Here is a 17,509-nt window from a genome sequence, read left to right as displayed (position 1 = left end):
AACTTCGTTCTTTTTTGACGCAGATGTCTGAAATAAGACTAACGTTAATTGACGCAGGTGCTTGAAATAAGACTGACGTTAATTGACGCAGATGTCTGAAATAAGACTGACGTTAATTGACGCAGATGCCTGAAATAAGACTGATGTTAAAAGACGCAGGTGCCTGAAATAAGACTGACGTTAATTGACGCAGGTGCCTGAAATAAGACTGACGACAAAATGGGTGAATATTATGAACATATTATCTTGCAGTTTCAGAGAAATGTTGTTTTATTCAAAGAGGCGATTGTCAGAAATTTAGGCATATTCAAAGAGGCGATTGTCAGAAATTTAGGCATCATTTTGACCTGAGTAAGATTACCTTTAAATGAGTTATCAATCGTCTTTAAATGTCAGAACTCTGAGAAGCTAAGAAACAGAAAATGTATGATTTTTCATCTGGTCAAGCAATATTATACATGTCCCATGTCCCCTGTATTTTCGAGACAGGATCTTCATTGATATATTGTAATTCCAGGGCGAATATGCCAGCAGATATTTCTATAAGCATGTAATTACTTTTCACAAGTAAAATGTTGCTATCTTACATTTTAAGTATATCGGTCGATTCCATCCAACCTTCACACAATGCATGCTGATGTAATCTATTTTAAACAATTTTAGACAATACCGAAACCACAACCGAGAGATCAGATTTTATTTTGGATAATAATCTAGTAATGTTACAATTCTTTTGGTGTGTGTGTGTGTGTGTGTGTGTGAGAGAGAGAGAGAGAGAGAGAGAGAGAGAGAGAGAGAGAGAGAGTTGTGACTTGAATTTTTACGATGTATGCAGTGTGACAGTTTATAGTGATGTATAGCACTGGGGTATCATGCCGCAGACATGTAGCATCACGTCCCACCTAGTCACCTTATCTTGAAAGCAGGAAGACCAGTAATAAAAATAACCTCTTAATGCTGACTCCAAGCGAGGTAAATGCTAGCACCACTTATAATTTTCTTTGGTATGACTCTGGTTCAAACACGCCACTTTCCGAATCGTAATAAAAACAGACCCAAGAAATGTAATCCCAAGCAGTTTGCTTTATAACGCATGGATCTATATGCCATTGCAATTTCTTATATGCCAATGCCATTTTCTATATGCTCACTGCACGTATTTGTGCCTTAGGAGCATGAGTAATGTCAATGAGAATTTTAAAACTTATCACAAATGTGCAAGATTCATATTTGTGCTGTCATTAGATTTGTGTGTGTGAGTGTGCTTGTGTGCGTTTGTGTTTGTGTGTGTGTGTTTGTATGTGTGTGTGATTTGGATTTTAACGTACCTATCGCTTTTGATGTATGCAGTGTGGCATTTTATAGTGATGACTATCACTGGGGCATCATTCTGCAGATACGTAGAATGATGTCCTACCAAGGCACATTATCCTGAAACCAGGCTTCCCAGTGCTAACACCAACTTCTTAATGCTGAGTGCCTAGCGAGGCAGCTGTTAGTACCATTTTTATAAACCTTTGGAAAGACACTAAATGGGTATTAACCCGCGACTTCCCGCATTCGCGGCGGACGCTCTCCAAATCGTCACTACCTTTGCTTGGTTTGTTTAGACACGTGTAGGGACATTATACCAACGATGTAACACAGATAACCATTGGTGTGTACATACTGTGAAAGGACTGATGGATGAAAGATGTACCTAAGTGTCCCTTTACATATTTTCATTATTGCTTTAGAAGTGCTGATTCAGACTTTTCCTTTGTAATCGCGATAACACATTTACGACTGTTTTATATCGATTCAAATAGCAGCATGGAGGGCGAACAGACTCTAATTGGTTCACCTGTATTTTCGCAAATTAAGGCCTCCTGGGGGATCGCAAAAAATTGTTTAAAAAAATTGCGCGATCGTCGGTGACGTGTTGAGAGCGTCGCCCTCCCTGCTGCTCGGTTAAAACATCTTATCTAACCCGATTCGATACCGTGTTCGAGGATCATGTAAGTTTATTGTTACAAATCCATGCGGAGTTATTTTAGCACGACTAAAGACATTTTTTAATTTATTTATATCCATATCACCGTTCCACCAGGTTTGATGAATATTTCTCAGTGTATGAGTATCAACTCCGTTAAAGACAGCAAGAATATTACAGTCATCCCTGATCACTTTTGGGATTTGTGTGCATCGTTGAGTTACATAAATGATATCAGTGTTTTTATGTCTACCTCTGGAAAATATCCTGGCAGGATTTGATTGTTTATCCAACATTACGTCATCATATACGACCAATTGTTTACTGACCCATCAATAGAATCGATACTTGGAGCTTCATTAATATCGGTGATAAATTCAACAACATCATCTCCGCTCTCATTTAACAATTTTGCTCTTTCATTATAATCTTTTATTACATCATAACAACGTTGATCGTCTACAGATGGTGCTACCAAATACAATTTATCCCATTTCATCCATTTCATTATTAAATTAAGTAACAACTGCGTTTCGCCACTTCCAGATGGACCTATAATAATCATACGAACAGAATTTGGTAGTGCTGCGTGATGCTTAACTGGCTCTCGTAGTTTTGTAGCAGAAAAGTCAGTGATTTCCATGAGAAAATATATAAAAAGAATATGGATTTATATTGTGTGAAATGTAGGGCGCGCACACAGACGAGTGATCTAACAACCATTACAACAAAAAATAATAGATCTGCGGTTACGGGCAAGTGTGAGCGATGCGGTACAAAGAAATTTAAATTTATTTCTACTGGCTAGTCAGGTGAAAAGCCAAAACCAAAGTCAAAACCAAAGTCAAAGTCAAAGTCAAAATCGAGTAAAACTACCCGGGACTCCGTGGGCTAAATACCCAGGAGAAAAACATCTTCCAGGATATAATTACTGCGGTCCTGGAACCCGACTTGATATCAGACTTGATGACCAGGATCGACCAAAACCCGGAGAAGAATCAATAAATGCTATTGATAAAGCGTGTCATGCGCATGATGTAGCTTATAAAAGTAAAAATCTACAAGATAGGCATCTAGCGGATGTGAAATTAATTCACGCGTTAAATTCCATCACCGATATATCTCTCAAGGAAAAATTAGCTAGCTGGTTAATAAAATCCGCGATGAAAGGTAAATTAGCGCTAGGCGCTGGTAATTAATTATAATGAAGTCGATTTATTATTCCCCAAAAGGATATTGGAGGGGTAGCGCAGCAATTAGTAAACTCGCTGAAGCAGCAAAAGTTACGCGAGTTACTGCTAAAAATTGGTTATCCCGACAGGCAATATGGTAAATTTACTAACCACCGCCTAAACAAATTCACTTTGCACATTTCAATGTCAGTGTGCCAAATGAAGCTCACCAAGCTGATATATTATTTCTGCCACACGATGTCATTAAAATCCGAAGACGTCAAAACACATACAAGTACGCGTTAACTGTAGTTGATGTTGCAAGTAGATACAAAGATGCGGAGCCTTTAACGACTAAAACAGCAACTGAAGTAGCCAGTGCTTTTGAACGAATTTATCAACGAGGTGGTCTACGATGGCTACAGCTGCTACAAGTTGATCCTGGCAAAGAATTTCAGGGTGCAGTATCATCGTTGATGAAACAACATAACGTCACCAGCAGACGAGGGCATACTGAAATTCACCGTGATCAGGCAATTGTTGATCGATATAATCGAACTCTTGCTGAGCGGTTATTTGGATATCAATACGCGAAGGAATTCATTCAAGGTAAAAGATCTCACGAATGGGTCACAAGATTACTAAGCGTGATAGCTGCATTAAATAATGAAATTTCTCGAACAACCAACATGAAACCTATTAACGCAATTACCAAAAAAATATACCACAACGACGTGATTTTTCAGCACAGCCAATACTGGGTGATGTCTCTGTGAGATATTTATATGAACCAGGTGAACTTGAAGGTGGTAAAAAAAGAGCGACTGATCCTATCTGGAGTATCACTACACACAAGATATCCAACATAACTAGATCTACTGGTAGACCAGCAATCTATATGCTGGATTCAACTGCTCCTCAACGTGGGTTTACACGTGAGCAATTACAAGTAATTCCCGAGGACATACAATTACCGCCCAAATCATTTAACTAGCACCCCGACTTCGATTACACTCAAAACAGGTCAACATGGTATTTTCTCATGTATGACCAAGACGATTATCTTTTCTATCTACGGTGAACTGTCTTGAATGTTTATCCGAATACTGCCATAACATCATACAATTACAGCTCGCACAGTGATTATTCTGCTGTTGTTTCAGTGTCATGATAAATTCAACATCAAGGTCAAAATTGCGATTATTTTTTTTTTGTTACTCTGTTTGTAACCAGCTATCTGTTTTCTTATTATATCACTGTCGTTTTCATTATTAATTTCATCAGATATTGACTCTTCCAAGATAATCCTTCGCAGTTGAGATATTCTTCCTACTCTGGACGCAGCCAAATAAACTAAGTTTGACCACTCGATTCGATCATCAATAATCCAAACAACTGTATCAGAGATAGCTAGTCCTTGAGATGAATGTATCGTCATTGCGTATCCCAGCGTCCACGGGGATTTATCGGCGCGCAGTGCATCTTCAACAACATTGACATCAACTGTAACAACATCATTTAATACTAAATTCTGTTTCTCGGTTTGTCATGGTATATCAACGTCAATATTCTGTAACCGCGTATCAGCTGGTCTATAACACAATAGCACTAGCAGTGTTGGGAATTTCTCTTTGTGTAATTGAAAAAACTGCCGTTGAAGTGTGTCTCTATCTTTCTACTTGCCACTATCAAATCGTTTGGTTTCCACGTTTTCCAAAAGTCGCTCAAGGAAGTTTCTGAAATCACCTCACGCATAATTTCACATTGAATTGTATTCGGTTGTAGTCTGATTAATGTTTTAAATTCTTTTAATTCTGCATTGAGAGATCTATGATCATCAGTCACTACTTCGTAATAATCAACACATTTTTTCAACCAATCGTGTGGAGATGGTCCAACAAACGGAGGTGGTTGACCGTGATCGCCGCACATGATCACAGCTGTATTTTTGTTAATAACCAATCGAGAAATGTTTTAATGTTTATCACGGTACCCTACATATTTCATTTCAGATAATAACTTTTGGAATATATTTCTCTCCCATTCGATCTGAAGTCCACACACCACTGCTGTATTTGAAAAAGCTGTGATAAGTACTAGAATTAACTCCTCGTTTCATCTCCCTGACGAGTCTGTGTGTTGGTGTTAGTACAATCATATCTGAAAATTTTCCACGAAATAATTCGATTACTCGAGTTGTCTTACCAGATCTATCCGCCCCGTTCAAATAAACGGTTTTGTGTCTGGATACTGGTCGTACACAGATTGTGCATTCGACATTTCTGATAATTCTGATTTACAATAACTATCTTTAACCGCAATATCAGCGGATTCACAATAGCAATGTAACATTACCTTTTTTTATTCTCCATGAACTCCATGATTCATCATTGCTTGTGAAACAAGCTAGTAATTCTGAGTACTTTTTATCGATATAAAATGAATCCGTTGCAACTCTAACTGCAGTGTCAGGAAATCTATTTACTTGCGACAGTAAATGTATAGATACATAAGCGAGCATTGAAGATCTTAAATGGGTGTACTGAGGCGATTCTCCTTCGATGTAACTAACAATTGTGCCCAACTTTGTTCCGTCGGACAAGTAAGCATCTTCCCGATTACAAAGTATATATCTCGCAGTGGCATCATTAATTATAAAATCCATCCATAATCAGTCGTGAGTGATATCGTTTATGATCATATGCACCGCCTTGAGTAAATTTACCGATTATTCTTCTACCGAGGTCTTTGCTGTTTTTTCACTGTTGTTGAGTTTAATCTTAAGAATATTAACAATGACATCCGTGTACAGATCTGGATATTCTCGTGCACATTCTTCGAGACTGATACACTCCGGTGTTGGTAACCAAACCGTAGTTTGTTTTCGGTACGATATAATCGCTTCACTGACCGTCAATGATATCAGTATTCTTTTGTCAAGCATATATCGTAATAACACTATTGGCGCCCAACGTTTCTCCGAGAAATGTCTGCCAAACCAAACATAACAAATCGGATCAAGATTCATAGTGAATTCAAATGACGTTACACGAGCAAATCCTCTCAGGGAAAATTCGGGTAATGGACCATTAATCGATACTCTTACCATCTCATGACAAGGATGACCAAACCTCGCAAAATATCCGGCACACTCGCCCATCCCAAGAAAACTTCCAGGATAACACGCGGTCATGTCTACGGAAATCATCTCACTGATATTATACTTGGTGTTCCACAAACCGCCGTGTCCGTATTCGATACAACTATCGTGGAAATCTTCAAGGAACTCAGCGTGTGTTGTTCTCCATGAATATTTTTCTTTTGCGGCATGGGCAGCAATTGACGAGACTGTAAAACAATTGGTTAATAATTGCTCAGTATTTTCTGAATATTTCTGTGCGAGTTTTCTCATTTCTTCGTAGAGAGATTCTTTACGATATAATTCACCGTTAGGTCTTTACAAATTGATCATACTCACCTTCGTCGGAACTTTTAAACAACCACACTGACAAAGGGTCGTTTTTGCTTATTCGGCTGATAGCATCAAATATTCCACTCCAAAAACTCTCTGACGAATAATATCTCACAACACGATTTCGTGGAAATATTGTGACTGCGGTGGTCCAAGCGTGAGAGTTATGGTCAATAATTTCAATTGGAGCTCCTCTTGATTTACTATTATCTGATTTATATAAAACCTCCCCCGTTAATGTTTTTACTATCATTGGAAATTTTAATTTACCCGATAACTCAGAAACATGGTTTATTGACGCTCCTGTATCCTTAACCGATTCAGCCTATTTGTTTATTTTTTTCACGTCGCAGATCAGTTAAACCGTTTCCACGCTTCGCATTTGTAAAATATTCTATTACTCGCTTGGCTACACAATTTAGCCTTGACAAAGTCAAGGATGAAAATCTCATCGGAGCAAGATTATTTTTGTTAGGTTTTCTTATCGGATAAATTCCATAAATTGACCGCGACCACAGGGGTTATATTTACGATGTCTGGAGATACATGCCGGCCTGTCCCTTCGGAGTCATTTTTGTGCCGGAGAATAGTTGCTGGTGGTAGTGGTTTTTTGTACTGTGCGAGTATGTCGGGAAAATATTCATCAATGATATCGCTGATTGATTTTTTTTTGTTCGGGGATATTATACCCGGGAAATTTAAAATTCGGTAGTGTAGCTTCTGTCAACCCGTATGCAGTTAAAGACTGTCGTTTAGAATTATTTTTATCTCTGTCAACATGATCGATTATCGCCTGAATTAATCGCTGGTTAAAATATTCCACATCGAATATAATCTGATTTAATATCTCAGTTTGTTTAATGATTTCGCTGCTTGAACTAGTTATATCAAAAAGATGTTCTTGGAAATACTGCCGTAGTCGCCGCCGTTGTGCTTGATGATCCCGATCAGCAACCATAAAATATCGATCGATCACATTCAGGTTAATATTATATCCCTGTCGATCGTGCTCATAAGCAAAGAACCATTGGAAATCAGAATTGCGAAGTTCAAATATACTACCTAACGTTGCTTGTTGTAACCCATATAAAACTCCCTCGTATAATGGTTGAAATCCGTGGTATGACTTATTATCCGTGACATAATCAGACTTTTTTGGTTCTGGTGGTATCGGTGGTGTTGGTGGTGGAATTTCAGGCCATCCTAACACTGTTCTGATCGAACTCTGATATATATCTACGGCTTAGTCTGGGTGCTTATTTCAATCGCAGAAGACAGGGTTGGTTCATGAACAGTTATTTTAATTTTGGATTCTTTTCCTGTGATATTTTTATCCGACTCTGTAATTCCTCATTGATTTCTTCGATTTGATAAGACCCAGTTGGTATCCAAATGACATCCCAGTCGGGAGTGCCATCGGGTTTATTTTTATGTGCAAACACGAACGAATTCTTCGCTGGTAATCCACCGAACGATTTTTATCTGATATTGGGCCAACATGTGATATACTCGTAATTGTGCTAGTGCGATTTCTTTTACGGGAATCGCAGTTGGAAAATTAATACTAAATTCAGGGTTAGTCGAACTTACCGTTATCACTGAAATTCTTCCCGGGGTTGTATTTTCGATTATCTGTTGAAGTAATTCCGTCATTATTTATTATACCGAGTACACTAGCGCATCCAGGATGACTACTCGTCGTTTATATATTTTTTTTTTTTACTTTTAGGCTTATTTGTTGATGAGGGTTTTTAACTCTGATTGCCATTCGCGCACTTGATCGTATCTATATTGTTGCGCATCCAATGTTGTTGTTGATGCTGTCGTCCACTTCGTCAAGAGGGTCATTTATTGTCTTACACAGTAACCAATTCAGGTGTTTTAGCTACGAATTCCAAACACCACCAGTAAGATGCTGAGTTTAATGTTTTATCGACGGCTTCCAGTATAAATATTTCTTCGGTTCCCTTGTTTAATATTACAGTGACAACCCCGGAAAACCTGTCGGTGGAATGTCGCCAGGGATAATTTGTGAAAATCTCAAACTCCTACTTGGAAAACACAGAGAGTCTGTGCACACCACTGACTGCTGCGGTATATTTGATATTATTATTTTCCGGGGTCCATGTTGATTTTCCGGATGATATCGTGTATACCATGTTTTTAAGCTGCGCAGGGACAACCCCAGATGGAATTTTAATCAGATTAGTTTTATTAACGATATCAGGAATTCCACTTGTAACATCCTCAAGTGTTTTTCTGACTGTGTCCAGGCTATTTTGAGAGTTTCTATGAAATCTTGAAGACACATTTACGTGATCGTTATGCTCAGCCCGCAGCGTGGATACTTCACGGTCAATGGTGCCGTAGTTAATGTCTACGTATCTTTTTGTCACTACATCTTCGGGAGATGTTGGATCCACTAACGCTGTTATCTTGTTCCCGTTCATGCTGAGTTCGCCTGTCATTGTGTCACCGGTATTTTTTAAGCGATTAGTTACACTTGCTGCGATTTGATCTCTGATGGTTGTAAACGATATACTTGAGTCTCTGATTTTGCCGCTGTGACTAAACACATGAATGTTATCCGGGACAGCTCCAAGAACCCTGCGAACTATGTCATTCCATTTGATATTGCTGGTTTTTAGTTTTCCGTATCGGTCCAGAAAAATAACAACCTCATCTGGATCTATCCCGGTCAGGCTTAAGATATTATCGATTTCATCTTTGGTTGCATATTTTGATAAATCTATATCAGTGGGCTTCACTTTTCTGTTGAGAAGAGATCTTCCATAAATATCAACCATTATTTAATAGGAAACTGTTTAAATTGACCCGCGGTATACTCATGAACGACTTTATGAGGCGGTTTGGTTGATTTTGATATCGCGGTCAGAACATTTAATACCTCACGGCCACATATTGGTGGATCGGTCAGTGTCTGTGATGGTAGCGTTGAGTACCAAACTGGAATTGGAGTTGGAGTACTTCGTATTCTGTGCACATATTTCAGGAATTCGACTGGCGGTGCTAACCCATACGAATCGAAATAGATAATTCCACGTGGATCGATCGCGTAAGCAACCCATTGAGTTCTTGGACCGTTACTGTTATCGAGATTAATAATTCCAGTTTCTGGATTATTCGGTTGTTGTGGTAATTGATCTCGCATAAAGACGCCTTTGAAATTTTGTATATTTAATTGTTGAGCAGCATCGAGCAAATCAAAATTTGACATCGGTGAAAACACTTTGTGTTTCAAAACACTTTGTGTTTTTAGAACCGTTTTGGGTACCATGAAGGCGCAGTTCCTGGAAGTCTGAGACCTCGTCCTTTTTTGTATCCTTTTCCAGTTGCTTTCTTTAATGCCATTCCAACAGCTGTTCCAACAGCTCCCAACGCGGCTGCTTTAGCGACAGCTGGGGCAGCAGCAGCTATCATCGCTGGTATTGCTGCGAGAAGTGGAAATATACCACCTGATTTAATCGTATCCTTGATAGCTTTTGGAGCGAAATCAAGTTGAACTCCAGTTTTTGCTTGCTTCGCTTTATTGAAATGTTTTAGTTGGGTTTTAGTCAGCGATAACCTGTTTGGACCGCCGCCAGAGATTTGATCGTTTTTTAGTGTTATCGCCGCCCCACATACTCTTGCGTTTTTCGATTGTAATTTCTTTACCGGACCAGAAGTCAGAGTGACATTAACGTGACTATATGACATTTTATAATAAACGCGATTGATCTAATTGTCTTTGAAAACTACATGTTTTCTACTGGTGCATCAATAACTCTCATTCGGCCACCAACACCTTCAAGTAACATCGCCTTATCACTGAGTATAACAGCAATTGCTCTGTACTCAGCTATAGCCCCTCTATTCACTTGAGCTCTGAAATGCACATCAACTACAGACTGTCTAGTTAAATCAAGATGCTCCAGTGAGAAGTAATAGATTGGATAACGTGCCATAAATCCAATTGTGATATTTGCAAACCAGTGTCGATATTTATATCACGCGCTAGATATTTCATCAACCGATGATATACACCTGCAACATGATAATTAGCAAAATTTAACTGTATATTTTCTGATGGTTCTTGATGCCCGTTTATTCTTAAAGAAACATCAGCAACACCAAGTGGATCAAATATCATGTGACTCCTTGTTTGTGAGTTTATTCGTGCAATATTTTGAAGAGTAATGAAAATATGTCGCGGTGCAGAAACCCCCTGCTGTGATGCTACCTGCCATGTAAATAAACCATTAACGGTACTCTGAATGCTATCTGTGGTTGTTGTAAGCCATGATAACAACCTTTTACCACCTTGATCCATAAAAGAAAGCAGTCGCTGTTCTTCAGCAATTGTCAGAGTCATTACGGGCATCCACAACAAAAGTTTTCTTTTTAATACTTTACCAACATCACCAGCACCACCAGCTTCTCGCCATAGGGCATCGTTGTCATCATTTTTTCTAAAAAGCACAACCGTGTGTTTTGCTCCATAAATTAACTTTTTGATATCTCTACAAAATCCAAATATGTGCAACAGCGGAATAGCACAAGAAAATTTTCTATCGTTCCACTTAACATTTGTTGACGTGTATGAAATCCTAGATTAAAATTATTATTAGCACCGTGAACCACCGGATTCACATCAGCGTCGGCGTTGTTGGCAAAGTTTTGTGGTCGTCTAATATTGTACTGATCACTGTCAGGATGATCAGAAGCGTCCTTGGCAAACATCATTGATGGACCAGCTGATATTGTGTAATCATCAGAGTATCTTGCTAGACCTATTATTGTTGTAGCCACATCAACATTGTTCTCAATTGACTCAATTTTTTCCCGTCAATGAGATACGCAGCGCTTTCAAACAAGGCCATAATTCCGTTATTGACAAAACCAATTTTGAATCCCGCGCCATGTTTTGTATCATCTGTTTTTGAAATTTCACCTTCTACTTTGATAAACGTTTCAGCAGGCAAGAAATATCTACTTGTGTCTCGGTGATTTGGATGTTCTATGCCATAAGAATAATACTGAAAATCACGCACTGATTCGTCCTTGGGTACTGGTGCATCCATGTCGAACGCTGGGTCGGATTCCCGTTTAAACATTTTATTATAAAAGTTATCGTCTAAAACGAAGACCACTTCCCGCCACTAAACTTGTATTTATTTGTTCAGCCCCTTGATTTATCAACTCTGCTAGTTTTTTATTTGCAGCTTGATTTATTACTTTACTAACATCTGCAGGCATCACTTCGGTGCTTGGTAATTTAACCGGTGGTGGCTGGACCGTTTTTGGCCTGCGTAATAATTGTGCTAGTCTATCCTTGATTGCCAAGAATACTTTACTGGCAACGTTACCAACAGCACCAGTAGCTTTATCACGAATAACGTCAATAGCTTTCATTGATAATTGTTTTGCGATCGGTATTGCTTTAGGAGCCATTCCCGCAAATAAACCCTGAACAACATCACCAAATCCATCTCCGTAAGTTATTTTGTATACTGGCATCGTGAATTTACCACCCTGACCCTAACTGTCCTACGATGGGATTCGTGTATGATCATTTTATATAATTATTCATTTATCTAACAACTAGTCACTGTGATAGTCATCAACGAGCTCATTGATAAGTTCTTGGTAGATACCAGTATCCATGATACCACCTTGAAATAATCGTCTGTAAATATTAGCTGCTTCTTTAATTATTTCTGGTGAGTTATTTCCAGCTCGCTTTCCTCCTATGAGAACTTCTAACCGTTGCACATCATTGATGATATTGTTAGGACAGTCAATAAAACCACTTCCTAAACCAGGATAATCAATAAAACCACTTCATAGACCTTTTCCCTCTTTTCCCTCCGCCGTGTGATAAGCTTTATATCTTCTGACATCTTGCTTAAATCTTAAATAATTGGGGTCCTCCATGTTAATATTCAAATTTCTGGAGGCAAAATATAATGCAGCAGGCCAACTTTCCTCTGTTACTCTTTCAACGTCGTCAGGATTCATAAAATTGCGTCTGTGAGGATAATGTAGTGCAGCAGTAGCGACTAACTTGCTTCGATCCCTAAAAAAATCAAGAGCCGCATTGGTAAACAACACTTCAGGTCGTTGTGGTAACATTATGACGCTAGGTTGGGATCGAGGTTGGGGTTGGGATTGGGTTTGGGTTTGGAGTTGGGGTCGGGTTTTGGGTTGGGATTGAGATTGGGATTGAGATTGGGGTTGTTGCGATGATGAAGATATCTGAAATGGTGTATAAGGAGGTGGTGGCTGTCGCATAATGTCTTTTATTTTACCTACCAATTCACCATACTCTTTACTGCTGACTTGTGATTTGTCGAACGCGCGCGATATATCCACTTTATAAATTTGGTATCATTTATGTCGGTATATCCTTGTTTTAAAACTCTATCTTTTCGACTTAATTTTTGTAGTATTAGGAGGGGTAAATCATTCTCAGCTGTTGATTTAATTTCATCAAGTGCATCTTTATTAAATTTTTCAATTAGTTTAACATCTCTTTTTGGTTTTGATTTAGGCGCGAGTTGTTCTTTCACGCCAGCGACTTCAGTACGAATTTGTCCAATACCTTCAAGCATTTCTTCACCGGGCTGAGGTTGAGCTGCTATTTTTCCAACTTGCTCAGCGGTCTGCTTTAATACTGGAAGAATACCTCTTCTTCGCTCCACTTCCTCAATATCTCCAATAAAGCCCTTTCAGTGACCGCGGCGGCTTTTTCAGTAGCTGTTGTAATGGGTTTAAACAATTGTTCCGCACCTGGAGTCATTAAAGCTAGTAGAAACGTCATGTATCTGAGGCTTTTAGACGTCATTCAGAGGTTTAATTAATGTCCGCACCCCATGTTTTCAAATAGAATTTATATATTTTAAGAATAACTGTCACTGGAAAAAATATGTTAACTAGTTTGCCGTCTGATAACGCCCAATGATGTTATGCAAGAGCTCGATAACATGATTATCGTTGCTATCAAAAACCAACAGGTAGAATATTTGGTAGCAAATAAGAGTTAAAATGTGACGTATGGACGGTTGTTGTTTGCTAGTGGGTTTTGCAATGGACAGTTTTTGACTTAACACTTTTGTTGGACACGATTTATTACTTTTCAGTGGACACTTGGATTTGTTTGACAGTCTGAGGTCCACACGTAATTTCATGCTCGTTATGGTGATTCGTTTTCAGCGACCATCCCGGCACCACTCCTACCACCCACGTCACAAGGGAAGTCAGATACTCTATTTACTTGTCTGATAAGTTTCTTTTGAAATATTTTCCCGTGGAATAACACCGATGATGTATATAATATTTATGTTTTTCATGATGAGTTAAGATAACATGGATGTTTATAAAATGTATTCCGATCCCATTAATTCTGAGATCAATCAATCAATCAACAAAATATGAAATTTGTTTTCGTCGGTATCACAATACTATAATGATGATATAAAACAACAGATCATTTGAGTCAATACATCATCTAAATCAAGTAGAATCTGAGTATGATTATGCCAATAAAACTTGTTTTGAGGAAGTATTTAAACATGTTACGTGGTGACATGGTGGGAGGGTGTTTTTTCTGTTGAAGTTCGAGCTTAGGGTTTGACCCTCACTTTATTTAATGAAAACCTGCGAAATATCGCCACCGTCAACAGTTTTCATTCACGAGGTTCGAACGCCAAACCTTGAGTATGAAAATTAGCGATAGCAATGCGCTATGTTCCAATTTTAAGGATATATGTTTCAGAAATTATTATAAAGTTACCTATGCTGGATTTCCTACAGATGATTATTATCAGAAATAGATCCGAATGAGAATCAAATATTATTATGAGTAAAATTACAGAGTGGATTTATTTCTGTTTCTAAACACACTGTATTAAAATAATCAGCACGTATATTTCTGCCTATGACTTTGTCACGGTTAAGATACGTGTAGGTCTGTATACTGCTTACCTAGAGATCTAAACAATACTCAACTTTATTACAAGCACGTGTTACTTATTGATTTTCTTCTTTGTCTTTGTCAAGGGAGATGAAATTAAGATGTAGATACCCTTTAACTAATTTAAACTATTATAAAATTGTATTACTTCACTGATACTAATTATCACACATATGGTTAAATTACTGAATATTTGTATGATTCAAAAACAAAAAAAAAAAAGATAATAAATAATCACGCTAAGTTAGTCACGCATTAACAAGCGAGATAACTATATAATTACACTACCGGAGAGAACTTAAATTGACAGAGTTATCTCCCTTTAATAATAATGACAAAATATCTTATGATTATATTTCATAGAGAAAGCACATCTGATAATAGTATTTGCAACATATTTTACCGAACGCACTTCGTTCATTGATTGAAATATTATTTCTTTACCAGTTTCTGTATTTACAGACTGAACAAGTTTTGCAATTTTTGAATGTTTGCAGGCATCGCCAAATCTGCTGTTCTGACTTTGTGTAATAGCTCGCAAATTACACAAATCATTCTTTTCGTATCAGTATTAATATGATAGATCAAAAGACCTTCCTCGAGCACCCCACCAAAAACATTCATAGACAAACCTATGACAAAGACATATTTTATTTCCCACGGTACTGAATATGAGATACCCAGTATTAATAACATAACTGACTACCTTTTTTAGTCGACAGTGCCTGATGATACCATCACGAGATGGTTCATAATTCTTGATGATTGGATGTCTCACAGATTCTTTTTGTTCCATTTATATAATAATCTTATTTGTTTAAATAATTATTTGTCTACATTATTTATTTTAAATCTAGCTAGATAATCATTCACGTATCTTATAAATTTATCACTATTATCAGTGTTATTTGTTTTATCATATTTTTCTCAGTTCCCTGTATTTTACCACCATATTGCACAAACAACTGCGTGTTTCCTCTAGCCCAAACATAACATTTCATACATAGTTTATTTCATAAACTACCTTTCAGTGCACTTTGTAAATGATATCCGCAGAATTCGTTTACACAAGCTTTGTCACAAGTAGTTGTGGAGCCTATCATAGCTATTTGCATTTGTTCTTTGCTTGCATCATTATCTATCTATCTATCTATCTATCTATCTATCTATCCATCCATCCATCCATCCATCCATCCATCCATTATCTCTCTCTCTTTATATATATATATATATATATATATATATATATATATATATATATATATATATATATATATATATATATATATATATATATATATATATATATATATATATATATATACTATAATATGGATGAAATATTATCCGCTAATAAGATTAAGCTTTTTAAAGATAAGTTCGATCTTGACAGAATATCCTCTGACTTATCGATGCAAGCTCTGATTGATCAGATGAATAAATGTTTGATTAATAATATTTATGACGCCATGAAAGGATTTAGCAAAGATGCTGCATCTCATATGTGGTCAACGGTTAAAATCAGGCACAACACTGATGCGACAATGAACTACCAACGAGCTGCAACGATTATTAATTATTTCGACAACCGAAGATATTTTTTTCAGAGTAAAGTGTATTGTATTAGCAGAAGCAGACAATAATACTTCAATTATCAGTAACAAACGCGACCCTGTCCTTCATAATTTAAAAAAATCGCCGTATTAAGTAAAAATTTAAAACCAGGAATATTGACTCGTATTGACAAACCGTATTATTAAAGAGCGTATGATGTGACCGCGGTTATTTATGGAATTTATCCGCTGAATAATAAACCCAGCGTTAATAATTTAAAACCGATGCATTTTCAAGAATAAATTGTGTAGCCGAACGAGTACCGGACTATTTTACAAATGCGATACGTGTAAATGGTTTAGCAGAACAGCGACGTGAAAAAATAAACAAATGGGATCAATCAGTCAAGGATAAAAGAGTTACAATAAACGTGTTGCTGAATTAGGACAGAAATTAAAATTCACAATAACTATAAAAACAATAACTGGAAAGATTTTATATGAATCAAAATATAAATCGAAAGGAGCTTCAATTGAAATTATTGACCATAATGCGCATGAGCGGACTAATGCCGTAACAATATTTCCACGAGATCTAATTGTTAAATCTTACCAAGGAGATATATTTGATTTTATGAACGAAATAAGTAAGAAGGATCCTGTATCAGTATGGTCATTTCAGAGTTCTGAAAACGATGATAAATTGATAACACCAGATGGAAGTATTTGTATCGAAGAAAAAAGTCAGTTTGATCAGCTTGTAAGATCCTAGGGTGAAATTTATCGTACAGAATATCTTCATATAAAAATGAAAAATATTGCGATGGAACATACCGATGATGCTGAACAATCAGTGAGTAATTGTTCTACCGTTCCGTCAATCGCAGCTCATTAATGCTAGAGAGAAATATTCATGGAAACCAATTCGGTTTGATTTTCTCGATAATATAATATCGCGTTTTGTCGAATATGGAAACGGTGGATTATGGAATGGTAGATATGATTATAAGGATGTTATCTCGGTTGATGAGGTTGCATATTATATCAAGAGATGTTTTAAATGGAAGAGTTTCCTGCAAATTTTAAAAGATTTGGATATCAAACACACGAGACGACCATAATATCGAAAAACAAGACATTACCAGATTTTCACTTGACTGGCTTCACTTGCATTGAGTCATTTAATTTGCCGAAATTCTTCATCCGATTTGTTATGTCTGGTTTGGCAAACATTTGTCAGAAACAATGTGGGCACCAATAGTTTTATTGCGATATATGATCGTTGCAAATATTACTGATATTTTTTATTGTAAGTGAATCAATTATGTCATATCGTCCACATAATCAAGTTTGGTTACCACAACAAAA

The sequence above is a fragment of the Sinohyriopsis cumingii genome, chromosome 15 (assembly GCF_028554795.1).
Source record: "Sinohyriopsis cumingii isolate HCF-2022 chromosome 15, ASM2855479v2, whole genome shotgun sequence".
Lineage (NCBI taxonomy): Eukaryota > Metazoa > Mollusca > Bivalvia > Unionida > Unionidae > Sinohyriopsis > Sinohyriopsis cumingii.
The sequence above is the reverse complement of the archived record's forward strand: the minus strand, read 5'-3'. Positions refer to the sequence as shown.